Raw genomic sequence first — 23,208 nt, 5'->3', positions numbered from 1 at the left:
CCAAATTTTGTTATTAATAGTAGTCTGTGGTTCATATTATATATGAATATATATATATATTCAGATAGATGTATAGCTAGAGATGAAATTACTTTCTTGGAGAGTATTTACTTTTAAAATTTATGACCTTTAAATATAGTAGATGTGGATGATATCCAGATATTCCACATCTTCACCATTATCAGGTATTGTCAGACATTTTAGTATTTGCAAACTAATAAAATGTTATGATACTTGGCCCAACACAGTTCTGCTTTTATAAATACTCTGTGTATTCTTGAAATAGAATATATTGAATGCTTGCTGTATATACTGTGAGATGCCTATCTTCACCATTTGATCTGAATCAGATGTGATGCAGATATAAATCAAGGGAAAACTCTTTTGTTTATACAGAATTATATCTAAAGAATCATATCTAAAGAATCATAAATGTGAAATGAAAAAAGAATATCCAAAGAATCATAAATGTGAAATGAAAAAAGGCAAATATAAAGGAAGGAACTCAATAAATATCCATCTTCATTAATATAAAATTGCTGAAACACTCTTTGTTTTAAAAGATTTACTCATTTACTTAAAAAAAAAAAATTTGGCTGCACCAGGTCTTCTTTGCTCTGCATGTGGGCTTTCTTTAGTTTGGAGAGCCAGGGCTACTGTTCACTGTGGTACATGGGCTTGACCACTCACCAGCTCTCACTTGTGGGATCGTCCCAGGCTGGGGATGAAACTCATGTCCCCTGCATTGGCAGGCAGATTCTTAACCACTAGACCACCAGAAAAGCCCTGAAGCACTCTCTTAAATTTTATTTGTATGTATATATAGAGGGAAATATTTTACATAGGTTGAAGTCTATTACAAATAATAGATGAATATTTTAAAATATGCAATCTAAATATTTAAACTTTAAATACAACAAAGGCTTGTATTGCTATTTTGAGTTTATTTTGAATGTAAATTTCTTACGAAATCTACTTTTATTCATAATTTATATATATTTTTGGCAATTAAGATTTGGTTACAATCAGTGGTCATACCTGTGTTCAAGATATGAGTGCCACTCACTGATGTTTCTCTACTTCTCTATTCTGAAAATTGAGTTGCAGTAGTAGGAAAATAGAAACAAGCTGAGGCGTTTAGAAAACAAAAAAAGTATTCATTAATGTCACCACTTATAAATGATTCAATGTACATTATGCAACAGATCTTATTATTTTCCACTAAATACAAAAAGCAAAGAGTCGGACACGACTGAGTGAACTGAACTGAACTGAAATATAAAAAACACCTCACTCATTACGGAGTCATGTGTCTGCAGGTATGACGTTATGTGTACGTGCCTGATAATTTTTAAATTAATTTAATTTATATTCAATAGTGTAAAGGGTTTCTTTACCACCGTCCAGATAGATTCTTGCTTTTATACATAAAACAAGCCACATAAATTTTCATCTATAACAGAGAAAAAAGCTCTGTTAGTAAATGCTAAGTGAATGAACTCATATTCCAAAATCATCCTCATTCTTCTGCTTTCACCCACCCTTCCCTCATCTGTGGAAGTCACAGGCTGCTCTGATTCTGCCTCACCCCTCTCTACAGGCAAGTCCTTGTACACAGACAGCAGCTGTGCTTGGTGACCTATAGGAGCTGTCTCTTGCTTTTCACAGTCATCCTGGGATCAGTATCTCCAGTTTCCACTGTGGTGAACATACTCCTCTGCCTTTGGTGCATTGTCCCATTACCTGCAGCCCCAGAGTCACTCATTCTAAGACAGGTGGGCTGGAACTGGAGGAGCTGGAGGAGGCACTGGAGCTGTTCCAATGGCAAAACTACCACTTGGTTTCTGCCTAATTTCTGATGGCTAGGCAGAAACTAAGTGGAAGGTTTTTTGTTTTGTTTTTGTCTGCAGAAAGTATTTTTATTAACACTTGTCATTTTATTCATTTCCAAGTGAGACAGCCACATTCCCCAGTCCCTCTACTGAGTACACACCCTCAGGGAGCTGCTACACCTCACCATACAGGATAACTTGGCTGACCTAGTGGGAAGTGTCAGTCTGACATTTCTAGAGTCATTATTGTCATAACAAGAATGGATCCCAAAGTTATAGTGTTCTTCTCATTCAATCCTTGAACAACTATTAACTAGGCATCGTGCATGTTCTTGACCTTTTGCTAAATCTGGACCTATGCCCTTAATCAGAATAGCCAAAGCACCTTTGCTGCATTGCTTCAGTCGTGTCTGACTCTGTGCAATCCCAGAGATGGCAGCCCACGAGGCTCCTCTGTCCCTGGGATTCTCCAGGCAAGAACACTGGAGTGGGTTGCCATTTCCTTCTCCAATACATAAATATGAAAAGTGAAAGTGAAGTCTCTCAGTTGTGTCTGACTCCTAGCGACCCCATGGACTGCAGCCTACCAGCCTCCTCCGTCCATGGGATTTTCCAGGCAAGAGTACTGGAATGGGTTCTTTCTGAAAGTTTGTGGTTAGACATAAACAATTAGAAGAATAAACTAAATATGTAATACAGGATTACAGGTTAGTAATAATTGTTACATAGTCTAATCAGGGTGATATGACAATGAAATAGTAATTGGTTGATTAGACAGGCACTCTAAAGAAGAATTGTCTTGCAGCAGTTTCCCCAAAATTGAGCATGAAGGTCCTGTATCAGGGAAAGCAAGCTGGAGACAAAGGGAAGTTAAGTCGTAAGAGACAGGACAGTGAAGCAGCAAGGGGCCAGATTAGATCTCAGTGTAAAAGTGTGATGAGACTACTTTGGAGAAGTGAGACTACAATGTCATGATCTGAGTTGTACAATAAAAAATCACTTTGGTTGCTTTCTGGAGAAGAGATGAAGAAAGACTAGGTAATAGTAGCAGACAGATGTTTAAAAAGTATTTCGTGTCACTAAAGTGAAAGGTCCCAATTCACATAAGAAATGATAAACAGATGTTTTGTCTAAAGGTGAAGAAAAGCACATTTTCTAATTGACTGGAATGGCATAAATGATGGTATAAATGGAGTAAAGATGGTACAGTTTACAAAATGGAAAGCTACTGGAATAGAAGCAGAATTTGGAGGATGCAGATTTAGAATTCAGTTTTACTTGTTAAACTTGAGACACCCCTTTGATGTTCAAGGCAGTTGCAAAATTGACTGTTCAAAGAGGAGATACAGTTAGAGATATACATTAGGTGTTGTGTGCCCACATTTTAGCTACAAGGGACAATATTATGAATGTCTGGTAAGCATAAATCAGCACAATCAATCTAGAGGGAAAAAAATGTATTATGCTCTGTCATCCTGGAATCACTTCCTCCATTCCACCCAGAGCACAGACTGTATAAGAAATTTATTGGGAATATGATTGTAAAGGCAGAATGAGGAACAGATGCATGAATCAAGGGAAAAGAGTCGAATCTGAATATATTATGTTTATTGGATGCTTCAGGATTTGGATGCTTTAGGAATTGGATGCTTTAGGATCACTCACTGAAGTGAAACTAAAGGGAAATATTTATCCATTAGCTCTAGGGGTTCTATTATTCAAGAGTTGTTACATGGGTGTTAACTCATCAATATGTCTGGATGGGATGCATGTGAACATCAAACCAGGTTCCTCTAGCCATACGACATTTTCCAAGAAGTTCCAGGACCAAAAGTGAAGTCTTTCCAGGGCCTGAAGACTGATACTATCAGTTGCATTTTTATAAAGCTGAACAAGTCCACCCTGGTAAATAAGGCCATTCCTGAATGAGAGTTAAGACAGAGAGGATTTGCAGTGGTATAAGAGACATCCAATGAGTGACTAAGCAGAGCGCACAAGAGGCAGCCAAGCTACCCTGTGATGTTGAAATTGCATTCCTATGTGTATATCTGTAAGGAAATTAATGTTTATGTCCTCACCAAACTCATATATTGAAATCTTAATTCCCAAGATGATAATACAGGAGGCGGGACTGTTGGAAGGTGGTTAAGTGATTAGGAATGTGATTAGTACCCTATAAAAGACATGCCAGAGAGACTCTCTGTTCCTAGTCACATGAAGATACAAAAAATTAGAAGTTTTCAACCTGAGAGACAGCTGTCACCAGAAGTCAACCATACCAGCCCTCTGATCTTAGATTTATAGCCTCTAGAACAGTGAGGAATAAATTTCTGTTATTTACAAGCCACTCAGTCTACGGTACTTTGGTATAGCAGTCTGAACTGACTATGACAGAGAAATTCTGGCCCATTTGTAAAAGAATACATTCTCAGTGAGGCTTTCCTGGTGGTTCAGATGGTAAAGAATCTGCTGCAATGCAGGAGCCTTGAGTTCAATCTGTGGGTCGGGAAGATCCCCTGGAGAAGGGAACGGCTACCCAGTTCAGTGTTCTTGCCTGGAGAATTCTATGAACAGAGGAGCCTGGCAGGTTACAGTCCATGGGGCCGCAAAGAGTCGGACATAACTGAGCAACTAACACTAACACATTCTCATAGAAGCTATTTTTAAAAATGCCAAAACACTTCAGAAAGGTGAACAGGAATATATTGAATAATGGATAACTTTATTGTGATATTTTCATACAATGCTTGAGTGCTCAGTCATGTCTGATTCTTTACAACCTCATGGACTGGAGCCCATGGGACTCCTCTGTCCATGGAATTTTCCAGGCAAGAATACTGTCATGCGTTGCCATTTCCTATTTCAGGAGATCTTTCCTAACCAGGGATCCAGCCCGCAACTCCTACATCTTCTGCTTTGGCAGGTAGATCCTAAACAGCATTTAAAATAATGGGTAAGACATGTTAAAACAGATGGATATCATTAATGTCTAACATGGAATAAAACAAAGCAAGGTATAGGCAAAGATATACATTTTTAACTTTTAAAAATATGTAATCCAATTTTGTACAATTATATACAAACTGGAAGATAAATAATTACAGGAATATATTCATTACCAAATTTAAAGCCATGGTTTATTCTATAAATAGAAAAGGGAATTTGATAAAAGTTCCCAGGGGCCTCCAGCTGAATTATTAATTTATGCTTAGCTGAGTGGTTAATATATAAAGGTTCTTTGTTTTTCTTTATGATTTCCATATGTATTGATACTAACAAAATAAAAAGACTAGCCTAAGAACTGGAACTTCATGTTTCTCTGATATGTAGAATTCTACAGTAGTAAAAGTTCTTCAGATATTAGCCCTTAGCTCTGAAGTTTGAAGCATCCTTCTAATTTTTTCTAGTGCTTCATAGACATTTTTATCTTGGTGTTTTAAAAGTAAATATGGCTTTCAAATTGCTTTTTTTAAAGGGGTGATTTTTAGACAAATTAGGAATGATAGAGTACAAGTATATGGCAGAAATCAACAAAAGAATTTTGTTCTCTTAGATAAGTATAACTTATAGTTCAGTTTCAAGAGGCTATTCTGGAAATGGGACTATGTGTATACACACACACACACACACACACACACACACACACACACACACACACATATATATATATATATATATATATATATATATATATATATATATATATATATAAAGTTGTTGGGTCTCTCCTTATATACACTTCTCTCTGCAAGACCCTGAGTAGGTCACTATGCGTCACAAATTCAAAATTGGGAAAGAAGTACATCAAGGCTGTATATTGTACTGTGCATATTTAACTTACATGCATAGTACATCATGTGAAATGCCTGGTTGTATGAAGAACACAAGCTGCAATCAAGTTTGCCAGAAAAAATGCCAATAACCTCAGATATGCAGATAACACCACCCGTATGGCAGAAAGGGAAGAGAAACTAAAGAGCCTCTTGAGGAAGGCGAAAGAGGAGAGTGAAAAATCTGGCTTAAAACTCAACAGTCAAAAACTAAGATCATGGCATCTGGTCCTGTCACTTCATGGCAAATAGATAGGGAAACAATGGAAACAGTGACAGACTTTATTTTCTTGGGCTCCAAAACTACTGCAGATGGTGACTGCAGCCCTGAAATTTAAAGATGCTTGCTCTTCGGCAAAAAAAAAAAAGGTATAACAAACCAAGACAGCATATTAAAAAGCAGAGAAATCACTTTGCCAACAAAGGTCCATCTAGTCAAAGCTATGGTTTTTCTAGTAGTCATGTATGGATGTAAGGATTGGACTATAAAGAAACCTGAGCACTGAATAATTGATGCTTTTGAACTGTGGTGTTGGAGAAGACTCTTGAGAGTCCCTTGGACTGCAAGGAGATCAAACCAGCGAATCCTAAAGGAAATCAGTCATAAATATTCATTGGAAGGGCTGATGCTGCAGCTGAAGCTCCAATACTTTGACCACCTGAAGAGCTGACTCATTAGGAAAGACCCTGATGCTGGGAAAGATTGAAGGCAGGAGGAGAAAGGGATGTCAGAGGATGAGATGGTTGGATGGCATCACAAACTCAAATGGTATGAGTTTGATCAAGCTCTGGGAAATGGTGAAGGACACAGAAGCCTGACGTGCTGCAGTCCAAGGGGTGTAAAGAGTCGGACATGACTGAGCGACAACAACAACAAATGGTAGATGAAAACACATGGTAAAAAGTCATTGCAGGGACACAAGCTTGGGGAACGGCTTTGTAATATATTCAAGTCTTCTGGGTTAAGATGAGTTACTTACTAAGTGCAATCAGTCCTCAGAAGCATGATGTAGGGAAGTGTTGAGCTCTCCACCACACATAGGTTTTATTCTTTGGGTTAAAAAATGTTGGAAGGATATCATTTGTATTTTCCTTTATTTATCTCCAGTATATCTTATGATCTTCATTCCTATTCCATCCTCTCTTTCTAGAAAAAAAAAATATGTGATTAGTAGAATATATTAAATATTTAACACTGTATTAAACATTGCTAATATTTTATCTCAATATTACTCTTGACAGTACTCTGAGTGTAGACAATATTTCTAATACATGAGTCATGAGGAAACTGAAGAATAGAGAGTATAAACTCTGTTTAGAGTAGCACAATTTTAAATGTTAAAGAAAGGATACAAATTCTGATATCTGTGACTCTTTATGCTTTTTTAAAAAAATCATTATACTCTACTGTCTCTATGATCTGAGGTGACCATTCCTAATGCATTTCTTAATAAACTATTTATTGCCCAGTAATGTTCTAGGCTTTTGAAATACAGCACAAAAAATGTTAATAGAAATCTCTGTCCTCATGGAACTAATACTCGAATAAGGAAACAATATAATAATCAAAAATGTAAAATACAGTGTGTAAAATGATAGTAATGCTATGGTAAAAGTCAAGCATGGTAAGTATCTATTGAGTACAGAGGATTTTAATATTTTAATAAAATGGCATGGAAATTGTCATGCAGAAGATGGTATCTGACCAAAGACATCAAGAAGATACAGGGCAAACTGTATCTGTTGCCATGTTCTGTAATAAACAAGAGGCTACTGAACTTGAAAGTGAATGAGAATATGAATGACCCAAGAGAAGGATAGAAGCTCACAGAGAAATTGGAGAGCTCATACAATGCAGCATCTATAAAACATTTGTACAAACTCTGGCTTCTACAATCAGTGAAAATAAATTTTAAACAAAATTGAGTCATAAGCTGAATTATGTTTTTAAAGTGCATTTTTGAGAATATGCTGAAGGCCTCCTGATTCGGTATCAAAGACATCTGCTTTCACACCACTGTAATAATCCAGATGGTGAAAGGCAGGATGCTAGCAGTGGAAGTAACAAAAGGTAACCAGAACCTCACTGTATTTTGAAGATACAATCAATGGGAGGTGATGATGAATAGATTCTGAGGTGTGACAGACTTTGGGATTGAACATTCTTAATGATTTCATGTTTAAAATTAAGTCATAATTTTAAAATTACATGTGGATGTCAGTAAAAAGGTGGCTCAAGGAAAAATAAAAATAACTCCAATACTATATAACTGGAGCTCTCTTCCATTGCTTTGAAATGGTATTTGAAGTGGAAAACAAATATGGTTTTGGGAGACAATTATACACACTTTGTCTCATTGACAGATTCATTGACTTAAATGTGACAGAGCAGTGAAGTGGAAAGAGAAAGTAAAAGAAATTTTGGAAGACAAGACCTTAAATTTATTCCCTCCACAAAAAGTATAGCTAATGTTGATAGTGATAAAATGTGTCAAATGCTTTTACTTGCATTATTTCATCCTTTCAGCAAATCTTGCAGAGTAGACATTGACTTCATTTGTATATATGAGAAAAATCATGACACTGAGAGTGTAAGTAACATTTTTTATGAGACAGTCATTATGCACATTGTAGAAACATTGAGCAAGCTATTTAAACTTACTGAAATTACAGTCTCTGATTTTTTTTTAATTGAGAGCACATACCTAGATCAAATTAAAGTTGAAATATTTCACTTTTGCTTAATACGTAAATGATTTTAAAATGTGAATTGATCCCAAATATCTTTATTCTTTCAGTGGACAGAGAAAATTTAACAGATATCTGGTATAATGTTACAATGAAGTACCAAATTTCCTTAAAATTGAAAGGAACTGCTCTGAGAGTATTTCCAATAAGTGTACAGAGGAAAAGTATTTTGGCTTATTTAATTTTGCAAGACCTCTCTCTTGTACATAATTCAAATTCCTTTTTTTGCCCATAGGAATAGTGAGGCAGGAATGCATTAATTCATGTCATAGTACAAGAATAGGTAGTAATAAAACAGTGGCATTTTCCAAATTGCCAGTATAAAGAATTGTCAGAAGAACATGAGTATTATCTTCAGAATCTCCAAGGGGTTAACCTTTATGTTATCTGTTAAATATGAATTATGTATTAGCTCCTCATATTTCCATATATAAAACTTTGTGCCTTGGTCCTGTTCCTTGGAATGACCTTGATATAATCAAAGATAATAGTGTTCTTTACCAAAGACATTAATCAATAACTATAATATGAAGCACTATGAATATTTAATAGCTTCAGCTTGAATAATTCAGATTTTGTATCTCTAAAAAATAAAGTCAATTGAGTGACTGAGACTTCTAAATCTCCTCTTTTACTGTTCTATTTACTACTCCAATTTGAGGAAGGTATGGAATTATATATATATATATATATATATATATATGTGACATAATGCCTCTTATGCTCTCTATTTGTTATTCATTTCACTGCTGAATATGAGCAGCCATTTTGTTAAGTTCACAATTCAAGCACGAGTTCATATGGAAAGCAGTTGCTTTAATTCATTGAAAGATACTCTGTCTAAAATATATCTTAGATATTTTAACAGGTGAGACCATGAAATATATATTTGAAAATAAAAATACAGAATCATGAATGCCTAATAAAATTGCATTGAGATCTTAAAAAGGCAATGATTGTGGATAAGATTGAAATTCAGTGTATAACTCATCTGAGAAAAGGCTTTGTGAAATTCCATTGAAATAGAAGGCCAACATGAAATACATAGGAAACTTATTAATAAATGGAAATATATGTTGATATATTATATATATGCATATAATTCTAAGCCAGAGATTGGACTCGGTGTGTGTGTGTGTGTGTGTGTGTGTGTGAGAGAGAGAGAGAGAGAGAGAGAGTAACAGCTTAGAAAAAGTTTCTGTTTACAACTCTTCGTTTCTGTTCTATTTCTATTACTGAAGAATGAAACCTGACCAAAAACAAGATTATGAGTTTTTTTTTTTTAATTTTACAACACATGAGAAACGTCAAGCTGGAAGAATAAATTAGCAGATCTATATGGGTAGAGAGAAACTTTCTAATTGCAAAATATATATCTTTATGTATATCTTTATGTGTATATATATATACATATATATATATATATCCATATATATGCAAAAATATATCTTTACCAGTGAGCCACCTGGGAAGCCTCTAGTAGAGTAAAAGTTGAGACCAAATATATGACTTCCAATAATGAGAATCAATAAAGACAAAAAATGAAACTTTGTAATGAATAATAATCTAAATATTCACCTGAGCATTTATTCCTTTGTTGAAGTTTTCTGGAGCAATGGGCTATATTGTTTGAAACAACACTGATCTGTATTTCCATAAATAAGGGATTTTTTTCAAGCTGGTTCCATGTGGTCTAAAATTATTTTATTTATTACTAAAAGGAATGGCTCAGACAAGTCCTGAAGTAGAAACAAATTTATCGTCTGTGCTACTCACCTGTGTTATTTCTCTATATATTACCATTGATATATATTATGCATTCTTCACAGCAATGGCTTTGCAGTGAGAAATTAAATATCTCATTGTCTTTCTCCGTCCATTTTACATTATAATGTTTCTGAGCAGACTTTTACAATTCTCTCAGAGTTATAGCAGATCTTTAAATAGAAACAAAGTTAAAACAAAAATCTTAAGACTTAGTTGAGAATTTCTTTTTTATTTTATATGTGGGATGTTTAAGCAAAATATGATTTCTTCTAAAATATGCTTTCTTCTATTTTTAAGATGAAAACAAATAAGTGGTATGTCAGTGGAATTATCTGGAGCTGACTCCATTTTAAATAAAAGCAAGACTAGACTAGAGACAGTCTAAAATAGATATTGTGACAGAAAAAGGAAAAATAATTATTTATTTTACATTCCTTTATTCTAACATTTTAATCTATTCTATGCTATGCTATATCACGTTATAAAATGTGAAAATAAATAAAAGAAAACTTCATGTGAAATTGTATCAGGAAGGTCTGCAGGAAGCACTGTCTTGCACATACCAGACTGAGCCAGCAGAAGGAGGTCCAGAAGTGACTATGATGAGGTCTGTTTGTAAAGAATTCTTTGTGTGACATTCTCTGGGCTTCAGCTATTTATCCATGATGTTACAAACATTCCTGTTCTTCTGGTACAAGGAGGGACATTTTTTACATAGGAATTTCACCACGTACTTTTAAGAAAAGGAAGGAAGATCCCTCCCTGTCCTGGCAACAATGCATAAACCACCAATAAGAAACCAAAACAACATTGAACTCTTGGTTTTTCTTGAGTGAACTTTTGTACAAAACGACCCTCCCCAATGTCTTCATTTGATCCTTTGTAGCAAACATTGTGAAGGATTGATTCCTGACAAATCTAGATAAATGGTGCTTTATATTTTATGTACGTTTATGCATGTTTGAAATATTATATGATTGCATTGTTTTACTTTTTATTTTTAATATAAAATTATTTTTTAATTGGAGGAGTGAAGTAAGCCAGAAAGAAAAACACCAGTACAGTATACTAATGCATATATATGGAATTTAGAAAGATGGTAATGATAAGCCTGTGTGCAAGACAGCAAAAGAGACACAGATGTATAGAACAGTCTTTTGGACTCTGTGAGAGAGGGAGAGGGTGGGATGATTTGGGAGAATGGCACTGAAACATGTATAATACCATATATGAAATGAATTGCCAGTCCAGGTTCAATGCATGATACTGGATGATTGCATTGTTTTAAAAATGATGATTTTGTATTTCAAAGTTTTTTTTTTTTAATTTTCCAGATCAGATTGAACTTTAAGGACTATAGTAATGATTTTTCAGGGTGAAACTGATTTTATACCAACTCCATTAGATTAGCAATAGATATTCCTAGATACATACACACCAAACCTTTCTTTCTTTGTATGCAAAGATTCTTGGCTAGCTTTATCTTTGTTGCTAGGTAATATATAAAATCATTTTAAATTAGCAAAAAAATATCCATGCACAATGTATACATCCTCCATATGTGTGTGTGTGTGCTAAATTGATTCAGTCGTGTCCAATCCTTTGCGACCCTATGGACTGTAACCCGCCAGGCTCCTCTGTCCATGGGCTTCTTCAGGTAAGAATAATGGAGTGGATTGCCATGCCCTCCTCCATGGGATGGAACCCGCATCTCTTATGTCTCTTACAGGTGAGTTCTTACAGCAAAATGGCTGTCTGGGGAGGCCTTACAAATAGCTGTGAAAAGAAGACAGGCAAAAAGCAAAGGAGAAAAGGAAAGATAAAGGCATCTGAATGCAGAGTTCCAAAGAAAAGCAAGAAGAGATAAGAAAGCCTTCTTCAGCAATCAATGCAAAGAAATAGAGGAAAAGAACACAATGAGAAAGACTAGAGATCTCTTCAAGAAAGTCAGAGATACCAAGGGAACATTTCATGCAAAGGTGGGCTCGATAAAGGACAGAAATAGTCTGGACCTAACAGAAGCAGAAGATATTAAGAAGAGGTGGCAAGAATACACAGAAGAACTGTACAAAAAAGATCTTCATGACCCAGATAATCATGATGATGTGATCACTAATCTAGAGCCAGACATCCTGGAATGTGAAGTCAAGTGGGCCTTAGAAAGCATCACTGCGAACAAAGCTAGTGGAGGTGATGGAATTCCAGTTGAGCTGTTTCAAATCCTGAAAGATGATGCTGTGAAAGTGCTGCACTCAATATGCCAGCAAGTTTGGAAAACTCAGCAGGGGCCACAGGACTGGAAAAGGTCCGTTTTCATTCCAATTTCAAAGAAAGGCAATGCCAAAGAATGCTCAAACTACTGCACAATTGCACTCATCTCACATGCTAGTAAAGGAATGCTCAAAATTCTCCAAGCCAGGCTTCAGCAATATGTGAACCATGAACTTCCTGATGTTCAAGCTGGCTTTAGAAAAGGCAGAGGAACCAGAGATCAGATTGCCAACATCCGCTGGATCATGGAAAAAGCAAGAGAGTTCCAGAAACACACCTATTTCTGCTTTATTGACTATGCCAAAGCCTTTGACTGTGTGGATCACAATAAACTGTGGAAAATTTTGAAAGAGATGGGAATACCACACCACCTGACCTGCCTCTTGAGAAATCTGTATGCAGGTCAGGAAGCAACAGTTAGAACTGGACATGGAACAATAGACTGGTTCCAAATAGTAAAAGGAGTACGTTAAGGCTGTATATTGTCACCCAGCTTATTTAACTTCTATGCAGAGTACATCATGAGAAACGCTGGGCTGGAAGAAACACAAGCTGGAATCAAGACTGCCAGGAGAAATATCAATAACCTCAGATATACAGATGACACCACCCTTATGGCAGAAAGTGAAGAGGAACTAAAAAGCCTCTTGATGAAAGTGAAAGAGGAGAGTGAAAAAGTTGGCTTAAAGCTCAGCTTTCAGAAAATGAAGATCATGGCATCCGGTCCCATCACTTCATGGGAAATAGATGGGGAAACAGTGGAAAAAGTGTCAGACTTTATTTTTTGGGGCTCCGAAATCACAGCAGATGGTGATTGCAGCCATGAAATTAAAAGACGCTTACTCCTTGGAAGAAAAGTTATGATCAACTTAGATAGTATATTCAAAAGCAGAGACATTACTCTGCCTCCTAAGGTCTGTCTAATCAAGGTTATGGTTTTTCTGTAGTCATGTATGGATGTGAGAGTTGGACTGTGAAGAAGGCTGAGCATCGAAGAATTGATGCTTTTGAACTGTGGTGCTGGAGAAGACTCTTGAGAGTCCCTTGGACTGCAAGGAGATCCAACCAGTCCATTCTGAAGGAGATCAACCCTGAGATTTCTTTGGAAGGAATGATGCTAAAGCTGAAGCTCCAGTACTTTGGCCACCTCATGCGAAGAGTTGACTCATTGGAAAAGACTCTGATGCTGGGAGGGATTGGGGGCAGGAGGAGAAGGGGACGACAGAGGATGAGATAGCTGGATGGCATCACAGACTCGATGGACGTGAATCTGGGTGAACTCCGGGAGATGGTGATGGACAGGGAGGCCTGGCGTGCTGCCATTCATGGGGTCGCAAAGAGTCAGACACGACTGAGCGACTGAACTGAACTGAACACCCCTGGGAAGCCCTGTCTTTCATATACCACTATCTTGAAAGGTGTTAAATTAAAATATAATGTATATATATAAATGCACAAATTATGTGTATAGTTCAATCAATTTGCACATCGTGAGGACATTTAACACCTACACAGTTCACAGAGCAGTACCTCATTATACTTCTCCTGCTTCTCCCTCCAAATAACCATTGTCTTTATTTCCAACAGCTTAGATAATTTTGTCTAGTTGTGCTTGGTCTGTGTGTGTGTGTGTGTGTGCATTGTGCATGGTAAGGGTGTGGCTGCTTGTTTATGAATGTACACTTGTGTATGAATATATGTCTTCTTTAGTCTAATTTTGGGTTGATGAGATTCATCAGAGATGTTGCTTGTAGCAATAGTTAATTCATTTATGTTGATTTATAATTTCATCTTATAGAAATATATAGCAATTGATTTATTCAGTGCATTGTTGATAAATATTTGGTTTGCTTCCAGTTTAGAGCAAGTATAGTCAAAGCTTCCATGTTTATTTTTGTTTTGTCTCTTAATGAACATATTATGCATTTCAGTTTGATACATACAATTGAAGAAAAATGTTAGTGCATGGGTATCAACAATAGATAGTGCCAATTTTCCGTTTTTATCTACCCCATTGTAGCTCCATCAGTGATATATGGGTTATTCTCAATCCTGTTAACTGCAGCAACCTAGTGGGTTTATAGTGTTACCTTGTTTTATTTATTTTTCCTCATGATAACTATGTCTTATATTGCCCTCATGATTAATGGGAATATTTTCATACAGTAATTGACCATTTGGATGTTCTTTTTATTTAAGTGCCTCATCAACCATCCTGTCCATTGCTTATGAGATTTTCTCTATTTTCTTATTGATTGGTAGGACTTTATGTATTGTTCTGGACATGAACTTTTGTCAGTTATATGCTTTACAAATATTGTTCCTTAGTTTGTGACTTGAATATTTAATCTGATATATATGGTATTATATTAACTAGTATATTATTATATATTTTGTGGTGTTTCAAAAATTGACAAAACAGTATCTGTTGAACAGACCATCCTTTATTTATTGTCATATATCATGTCTATATATGTGAGTGTTTCTGGACTCCCAAATCTTTACATTGATTTTTTTTTTTTTTTGCTTAACCTTAATCCAAAGTATTCCTTTCTAATTTATTTTCCAGTATATGTAATAGTCATTAGAATAATCCATGAACTCTTTATTTTTAATTAATTACTTTTGCATTACTTATACTTCATATTTTAATATCTATTTTACAATATCCACAAAAGAAACTCATTGTAATGTTTGTGATTGTGCAGCACGTTTAGAACAATCTGAGCAGATTAATGTTTATCAATTTAGAAACACTGGTTGAGGAATAGGATATCATCCTGCATTTATTTATATCTTTTAAAATGTACATCAATAAGCTTCATGGTCTTTAGTTCAAAGGACTTTTTCATTTAATATGAATATATTTCGTGCCTCTTGATTTTGCTGTCAGCTGTATCATTTTCTTTCCATAAGTCTTATATCAGGTATATAAATTCAATCAATTGTTTCACAGTAGTCATATTCTAATGACATATTAGTAACATACTGATATGTTATTATTCAGTATTATATTTGAGAATAATAGTTTTATACCTTCCTCTAATGTGTCTTCTTCCTTAGTTCACAGAGAAAACTTTAAATTTTTCTTTTCAGTTGCAATTCAAATCTTTTTGTGGATTTTGTTAACATCCTTATTCTTTTTGTAAATGTTCTTCTATAAGGGATAAATATTATCCCTTATGGAAATTCTCCATTACTAGCTTAATTTTTATTAAGATTGATAAGTGAATTTTACCTAATGCTTTAATTGGTGCTTCAGTTCAGTTCAGTTCAGTCGCTCAGTCGTGTCCGACTCTTTGCAACCCCATGAATCACAGAACTCCAGGCTTCCCTGTCCATTACCAACTCCCAGAGTTCACTCAGACTCGCGTCCATTGAGTCAGTGATGCCATCCAGCCATCTCATGTTCAGTCGTCCCCTTCTTCTCCCGCCCCCAATCCCTCCCAGCATCAAAGTCTTTTCCAATGAGTCATCTCTTTGCATGAGGTGACCAAAGTATTGGAGTTTCAGCTTTAGCATCATTCCTTCCGAAGAAATCCCAGGGCTGATCTCCTTCAGAATGGACTGGTTGGATCTCCTTGGAGTCTAAGGGACTCTCAAGAGTCTTCTCCAACACCACAGTTCAAAAGCATCAATTCTTCGGTGCTCAGCCTTCTTCACAGTCCAACTCTCACAGCCATACATGACCACAGGAAAAACCATAGCCTTGACTAGACAGACCTTAGTCGGCAAAGTAATGTCTCTGCTTTTGAATATGCTATCTAGGTTGGTCATAACTTTCCTTCCAAGGAGTAAGCGTCTTTTAATTTCATGGCTGCAATCACCATCTGTAGTGATTTTGGAGCCCCCCAAAATAAAGTCTGACACTGTTTCTACTGTTTCCCCATCTATTTCCCATGGAATGATGGGGCCGGATGCCATGATCTTTGTTTTCTGAAAGTTGAGCTTTAAGCCAACTGTTTCACTCCCCTCTTTTAATTTCATCAAGAGGCATTTTAGTTCCTCTTCACTTTCTGCCATAAGCATGGTGTCATCTCCATATCTGAGGTTATTGATATTTCTCCTGGCAATCTTCATCCCAGCTTGTGTTTCTTCCAGTCCAGCGTTTCTCATGATGTACTCTGCATAGAAGTTAAATAAGCAGGGTGACAATATACAGCCTTGACGTACTCCTTTTCCTATTTGGAACCAGTCTGTTGTTCCATGTCCAGTTCTAACTGTTGCTTCCTGGCCTGCATACAGATTTCTCAAGAGGCAAGTCAGCTGGTCTGGTATTCCCATCTCTCTCAGAATTTTCCACAGTTTACTGTGATCCACACAATCAAAGCCTTTGTCATACTCAGTAAAGCAGAAATAGATGTTTTTCTGGAACTCTCTTGCTTTTTCCATGATCCAGTGGATGTTGACAATTTGATCTCTGGTTCCTCTGCCTTTTCTAAAACCAGCTTGAACATCAGGAAGTTCACAGTTCACATATTGCTGAAGCCTAGCTTGGAGAATTTTGAGCATTACTTTACTAGCATGTGAGATGAGTGCAATTGTGCGGTAGTTTGAGCATTCTTTGGCATTGCCTTTCTTTGGAATTGGAATGAAAACAGACCTTTTCCAGTCCTGTGGCCACTGCTGAGTTTTCCAAATTGGCTGGCATATTGAGTGCAGCACTTTCACAGCATCATCTTGCAGGATTTGAAATAGCTCTACTGGAATTCCATCACCTCCACTAGCTTTATTCATAGTGATGCTTTCTAAGGTCCACTTGACTGCACATTCCAAGATGTCTGGTTCTAGATGAGTGATCACACCATCGTGATTATCTGGGTCATAAAGATCCTTTTTGTACAGTTCTTCTGTGTATTCTTGCCATCTCTTCTTAATATCATCCACTTCTGTTAGGTCCATACCATTCCTGTCCTTTATCAAGCCCATCTTTGCATGAAATGTTCCCTTAATGGTATAATATTTTCTCTTGATTCAGTTATGATGGGATTATACTGACAAAGTTTGAATTTCAAAGGATGCTTCATTCATGGACTAATAAACCCAAAGTGTTCATAAAGAATAGTCATTCATATATATAGTTTATATATATTTTATTTAGTATTTAGGCATACTCACTTCTGAGTGAGAGATTGACCTGAATTTAGAAAGCAATTCTTCTTTGTCTGATCTTGGCAGAGTTTGTAGAAGATTTACACTTTTTTTTACTATAAGTTTCAAAGAATTCGTCAGAAAAATACATTGGCCTTCTTGTGGAAATTTAATCAGATACTCAAGTTATTCACTGGTTATAGAACTATATAAAATCTTCTTTCTTTTTTTATTACTTTTAATGAGTTGTATGTTACTTTAATAAGGTTTTTTGATGTACTAAGATACCCAACTGAAAAACTCCTTATCTTGTTTAGATCAGATTGTAACAAAATTGAAGGAGAGATATAGTAGAGCTATATCCATTAATCCTAAGAAATTCTTTTTTATCTAATTCCTTTAAAATTCTCCACAATTAGTTTTCTTTCTGTGTGGTTGTATTTATGCCTCATCATTTAAATATGATTTAATGCATATAAAAATTTCTGTATAGGCAGTGATCATTATTTCTAGGTTATCAAGGTAAATCACTAGTAATATGCAGGTACTTGGACCTATGTTTCTGACTCCTGCTTTCAGCTAATCTGATTAACACTTTGACATGAATAAAAAGTAAAATAATGATGTGCATGTATGCCAAGATCTTCAATTATGTCTGACTCTGTACAGCCCTATGAACTGTAGCCCTCCAGTCTCCTCTGTTTCCAGGCAAGAATACTGGGTTGCCTCCAGGGGATCTTCATGACCCAAGAATTGAACCCACATCTTCTGCAGCTTCTGCACTGAGGGCAGATTCTTTACTTCTGAGCCACTGGGGAAGCCCAAAATAATGATATTTTATTGCAAAAATATGAAATAATATTTAAAATTAAATTTTTGGTTAGTTGGTGTGATGATGCAGCTCTTTGCATATCACAGAAAACATGAGATGAAGGATGCCATTTATATCAATTTAGGTTAACATCAAAGAAGAATCCCATGAAATATTAATGGGAACAGGATTAAAGTATGTATAAGTAATTTCTAAAGATTCTACAAAGCATTTTTGCAGAGTCTATATACCCTGTAATTGGATAAATGTCAGGATTATTATTTTCCCATATGATTTCCATTTTGCACAAGTACAAATTTAAATGATGCAAAATTTAAATATAGTAACAGGAAGCAACCAGTCTCATTATAAATCTATAAATGTAGATTTACAGGAGCCCAAGTGCTAGCTTATTCCTGCTGTTTCCCTCAAAGTAGTTCTTACAGAAAATACTAGTCACATGCATAAGCTAACAATATACATTTTTTTCTTGTGACCTATCATTTAATTGTAGGGAAGTACACCATTAATCGTCATTCTGATTATAAAATGAAAGCAAAATGAAAATTCAGTTTATTTATTTAGAACATGAAATAACAATATTCCTTGTAATATTAAGGAGACTATAAAGTACATCTCAGTCTCACCACAATTACAAGTTACATCAGTAAATGTAATTGCTCTGTACCATAGCAATTACTTTAAACTGCTTAGCCTTCAGTTATATGAGGGTTTTGTTTTTTGAACAGTATCAGGCCATTAAATGTGCTGACTGGTGTTATCATTTCATTTTCCTTTCCTTCTGAAGCTCATGACAATGAAAGCATTTCTGCAGATTCTATACAAAGTCACAAACAAAGTCACCGGGCTGGAGCTTGTCACCCAATAATAGACTTCGTCATTTATGAGTTCCCACTTTATGGCACTCCTGAAATGCTTTCACCTGAACCATTACTGAGCAACCTGAATCATGAGGATAAATCTGCCACTGTGTTCTGCATACAATGACAGATCATCTAAAGGGCGAAAGAGTCTCAGTGAGAAGAGAGCAACTTCTATCAGACCTCCCCTCTGCCTATCTATATGCATGCCTGAGCAGGAGGAAACTCTTGCTTTCTTACAATATTATTTATTGGAAGCTGTACTCCATTGCATTTTTCACTCACAATTTGACAATTCCTCCAACAGTGTAGTTGCTGCAGCAAACATACTTCTCTTCTGTAGTAACTGCTGTCAGCAAAGGAGAGTTAATTTTCTTCTTGCTGATTCTCAATTTGAGCATCTATGTGCCAGGCATTCTGCCTGCATTTTGCTTCATTATTTCATTTAGTTCTCATGGCAGTCCTATGGAATGGATATTATTACTTTCATAATATAATGGATATTATTATTTTTCATAAAAAAATATGTTACAAACCTAGTTAAGTAGTGCAGTAACTATTCAACCTTGATTTTCTCTGATTCCAAACTCTGCCCTTTCAATGGGCTGTGTCTCTAGTTTTTGTGCACATAATGTATTATTAGCATTGTTTTCTATAATGTATTATTAGCATTGTATTCTTTTCATTTTTTAAACCATGAAATATATAGACATACACATACATACAAGTACGCATACAACTGCTGCTTTATATAACTTAGATATGCAACTAAATTTGATGATAAGCCAAACAATATATTTAGAAGTCAGCTTCATGCCCTAAAATATCCTTGTTTGTTCCCTGTCAAATCCATTCTCTTGGGAGTAATAGCCACTTTTTCCAAATTATGTGTTATTAAGCATCTCTCTTTTCTTTAGAGTTTTACTATCTGTGTTACCTATGTATAGTTACTTAGTTCATTTTTTTTTTTCATTTCCAGGGCATTTCCAACTTACATAAGTGAAATTAGTTTTCTTCTTTTGAAGCTTTCTATTCTCAGTTAATGTTATACTTTTAAGATTCATCCAATATGACACATGTACTTGCAGTCTTGGGATTCCCAGGTGGCACTAAGGATAAAGAACCCACCTGCCAATGCAGGAGACATAAGAGACATGGGTTCGATCCCTGGGTGGGAAAGACCCCCTGGAAGAGAGCATGGCTACCCACTCCAGTATTCTTGCTTGGAGAATCCCATGGACAGACAGAGCCCAGTGGGTTACAGTCCATAGAGTTGCAAAGAGTTGAACACCACTGAAAAGACGTAGCTCGCACACAACTGCTGTTTTTTCCATTGTTGATGAAAATTGAGTGGTTTCCAGTGTTTTACTATTATGAACAGGACTGGAAGGAAAATTATGATTTCATGTCTACAGAAGCACATGTGCAAGATTGTCTCTAGGATATACACCGAGCAGTGGGATTGCTAGCTCATGAAATATGCTCGTCAACTATATGGGTAGTGGTTTAGCCGCTAAGTCATGTCCAACTCTTGGCACTGCCTGGACTGTAGCCCTCCAGGCCCCTCTTCCATGGGATTTTCCCAGCAAGAATACTGGAGTGGGCCATTTGTGGCAGCAAGACCCGCAAATAAAGGAGAGAGCAGGGGTTGCAGCGCGGAGGAGGAGCGCGGGACCCGTGGCAGCGGCGCTGTCGGGCGGCCTGGGCGGCGAGAGGACAGCGCGGGGTCGGCCTATGTGACTGAGCGGGCGCCGGCGCGGCCTCCGTCTTGAGAGGATTCAAGATGACCAATGAAGAACCTCTTCCCAAAAAGGTTTGACTGAGTGAAACAGACTTCAAAGTTATGGCACAAGATGAATTAATTCTAAGGTGGAAACAGTAGGAAGCATATGTGCAAGCTTTGAAGGGAAAGTACACAGATCTCAACTGTAATGCTGTAACTGGCTTAAGGGAATCTGAAGAAAAACTAAAGCAGCAGCAGCAAGAATCTGCACGCAGGGAAAACATTCTTGTAAAGAGACTAGAAACCATCCTTGGTTGCTAGAAATGCAAGAGTGTACCACTCAGATCCAGTACCTCAAGCAAATCCAGCAGCCTAGCGTTGCACAACTGAGATCAACAGTGGACCCAACGATCAACTTGTTATTCCTAAAAATGAAAAGTGAACTGGAACAGACTAAAGACAAACTGGAACAAGCCCAAAATGAACTGAGTGCCTGGAGGTTTATGCCTGATAGGTAAACAAATCATACTCCCCAGTCAAGACTTCCGTGACAGTCCCACTGCGAGAAAGCTGTGGTAGGACAGCCACGTACTCGTTTCCACACCAAGACTCAGACTTTTTGAGCCAAAAAGCCACATTCTTATACTATCCAACTTGTAAAGGTTAATGTAAAACTTACCAGATGAACCTTGTGTTTCAGCTTTTTTCTCTTCCCCCTCCCCTTGCTTCAGAGGCCTGATGGCGTAGGACTGTTCTAAAGAAGTGGCCACCTCTGAAAAATTCCCCTTCTAGAACATGTAGACACTTCAGAAATGTTTCTGTTTGAAGAAAATAGAGGGAGAAACAGAAGTCTTAAGTCTGTGGCACACTGTGTCTTCAGACAGTTTGGGGGAATGAAAACCTAGAGATTTAAAACCATGAATTGAACATGTAAAATTCCAGTAAATGTAAAGATGGAATATGCATCGCTCTTAACCTTGAGCATAGTGACTTAGAGACACTGTATATCAGTTTTGCCAATAAGACCATGGACTTCGTGATTGTTGTTGAACTTCTGGGTCACACTCAAATGAGCCAAACAGGCAAAAAGTTAATGGCGAAGTGTCAAATGCTTATCCAGGAGAATCAAGAGCTTGGAAGGCAGCTGTCCCAGGGATGTTATTGCACAACTTGAAGCAGAGTTGGCTTTACAGAAGAAATATAGTGAGGAGCTTAAAAACAGTCAGGATGAACTGAATGACTTCATCATCCAACTTGAAGAAGAAGTAGAGGGTATGCAGAGTACCATTCTAGTTCTTCAGCAATAACTGAAGGAGCCACGCCAGCAGTTGGCTAAGTACCAACAGCAGCAGTCTCAAGCCCCAGGACTACATCTTCTGCGCCTGTAGGACAGGCAGAGGCCACATGTAAAGACTGCAGTCATCTGGCCAGTGGACCAAGTAATGGCAGTTCCTCCTGGCAGAGGACGTCTGGGTCTGGATTTCACAGGGAGAGTTATACAGCCGAAGATGACTTTCCTTCTTCTTCAGGGAATGGGAATAAGGCCTCCAGCAGCTCGGAGGAGGTAGTAGTTACGTAAACCAACTCAGTGCAGGGTATGAAAGTGTAGACTTTCCCATGGGCAGTGAAAACTTTCTCACACACCACTCAAATGACACAGACTCCAAGCATGACCCGCAAGAGGAGAAAACCGTGAGTGGGAAAGGTAACCGAACTGCGGCTTCCCACCACGTGCAGAATGGCTTGGACTCAAGTGTAAATGTACAGGGTTCAGTTTTGTAAAAAAAAAATAATTTCCAGCAAATTTTTATACAGTGTCATTTAATTTGGAAGAGGATACTGTCCAGTTGATTAACGCATACTTTCGTCATAATTTGCCTTTTTTGTGGGTGGTTTTTCTTTTTCTTTTTTCTTTGCTTCAATACCTCTGCCACTTTGGAAACTGTAACAGTTAATTACTTTGAATGTTGCTAAAAGGACATTTTGTGTAGGGTCAGGTTATTTTTATATGAGTTAATGTGAGTTGTAAATGGAACTCTTTCCTTAAAGTATAACACAGTGATGTCTGTGTGAATCTCTGTCTACCCTAGAACCTGTGCTGTGTGAGGGCATTCTTACTCATGCTGTTACTATGCTTATGCACCATTCAGACTTGTCAGAGTAGATGTGGGTTTATGACTGCCATTTGCCCAGAACAGTAGTTTTATCACTAAAAGTTGGACTTGTTGGAGGAGTCCTATAGTAGTTTCAGTGT

At 36.8% G+C, this 23,208-nt stretch overlaps 1 pseudogene; it reads left to right on the top strand.

The window, feature by feature from the left end:
• The first annotated feature begins 20,930 nt into the window (after positions 1–20,930).
• On the top strand, positions 20,931–22,736 carry LOC138421657 (pre-mRNA-splicing regulator WTAP-like; annotated as a pseudogene).
• Positions 22,737–23,208: the final 472 nt, after the last annotated feature.

The sequence above is a fragment of the Ovis canadensis genome, chromosome 16 (genome assembly GCF_042477335.2).
Source record: "Ovis canadensis isolate MfBH-ARS-UI-01 breed Bighorn chromosome 16, ARS-UI_OviCan_v2, whole genome shotgun sequence".
NCBI classification, from domain to species: domain Eukaryota; kingdom Metazoa; phylum Chordata; class Mammalia; order Artiodactyla; family Bovidae; genus Ovis; species Ovis canadensis.
This window is presented reverse-complemented; position numbering and strand designations above follow the sequence as displayed.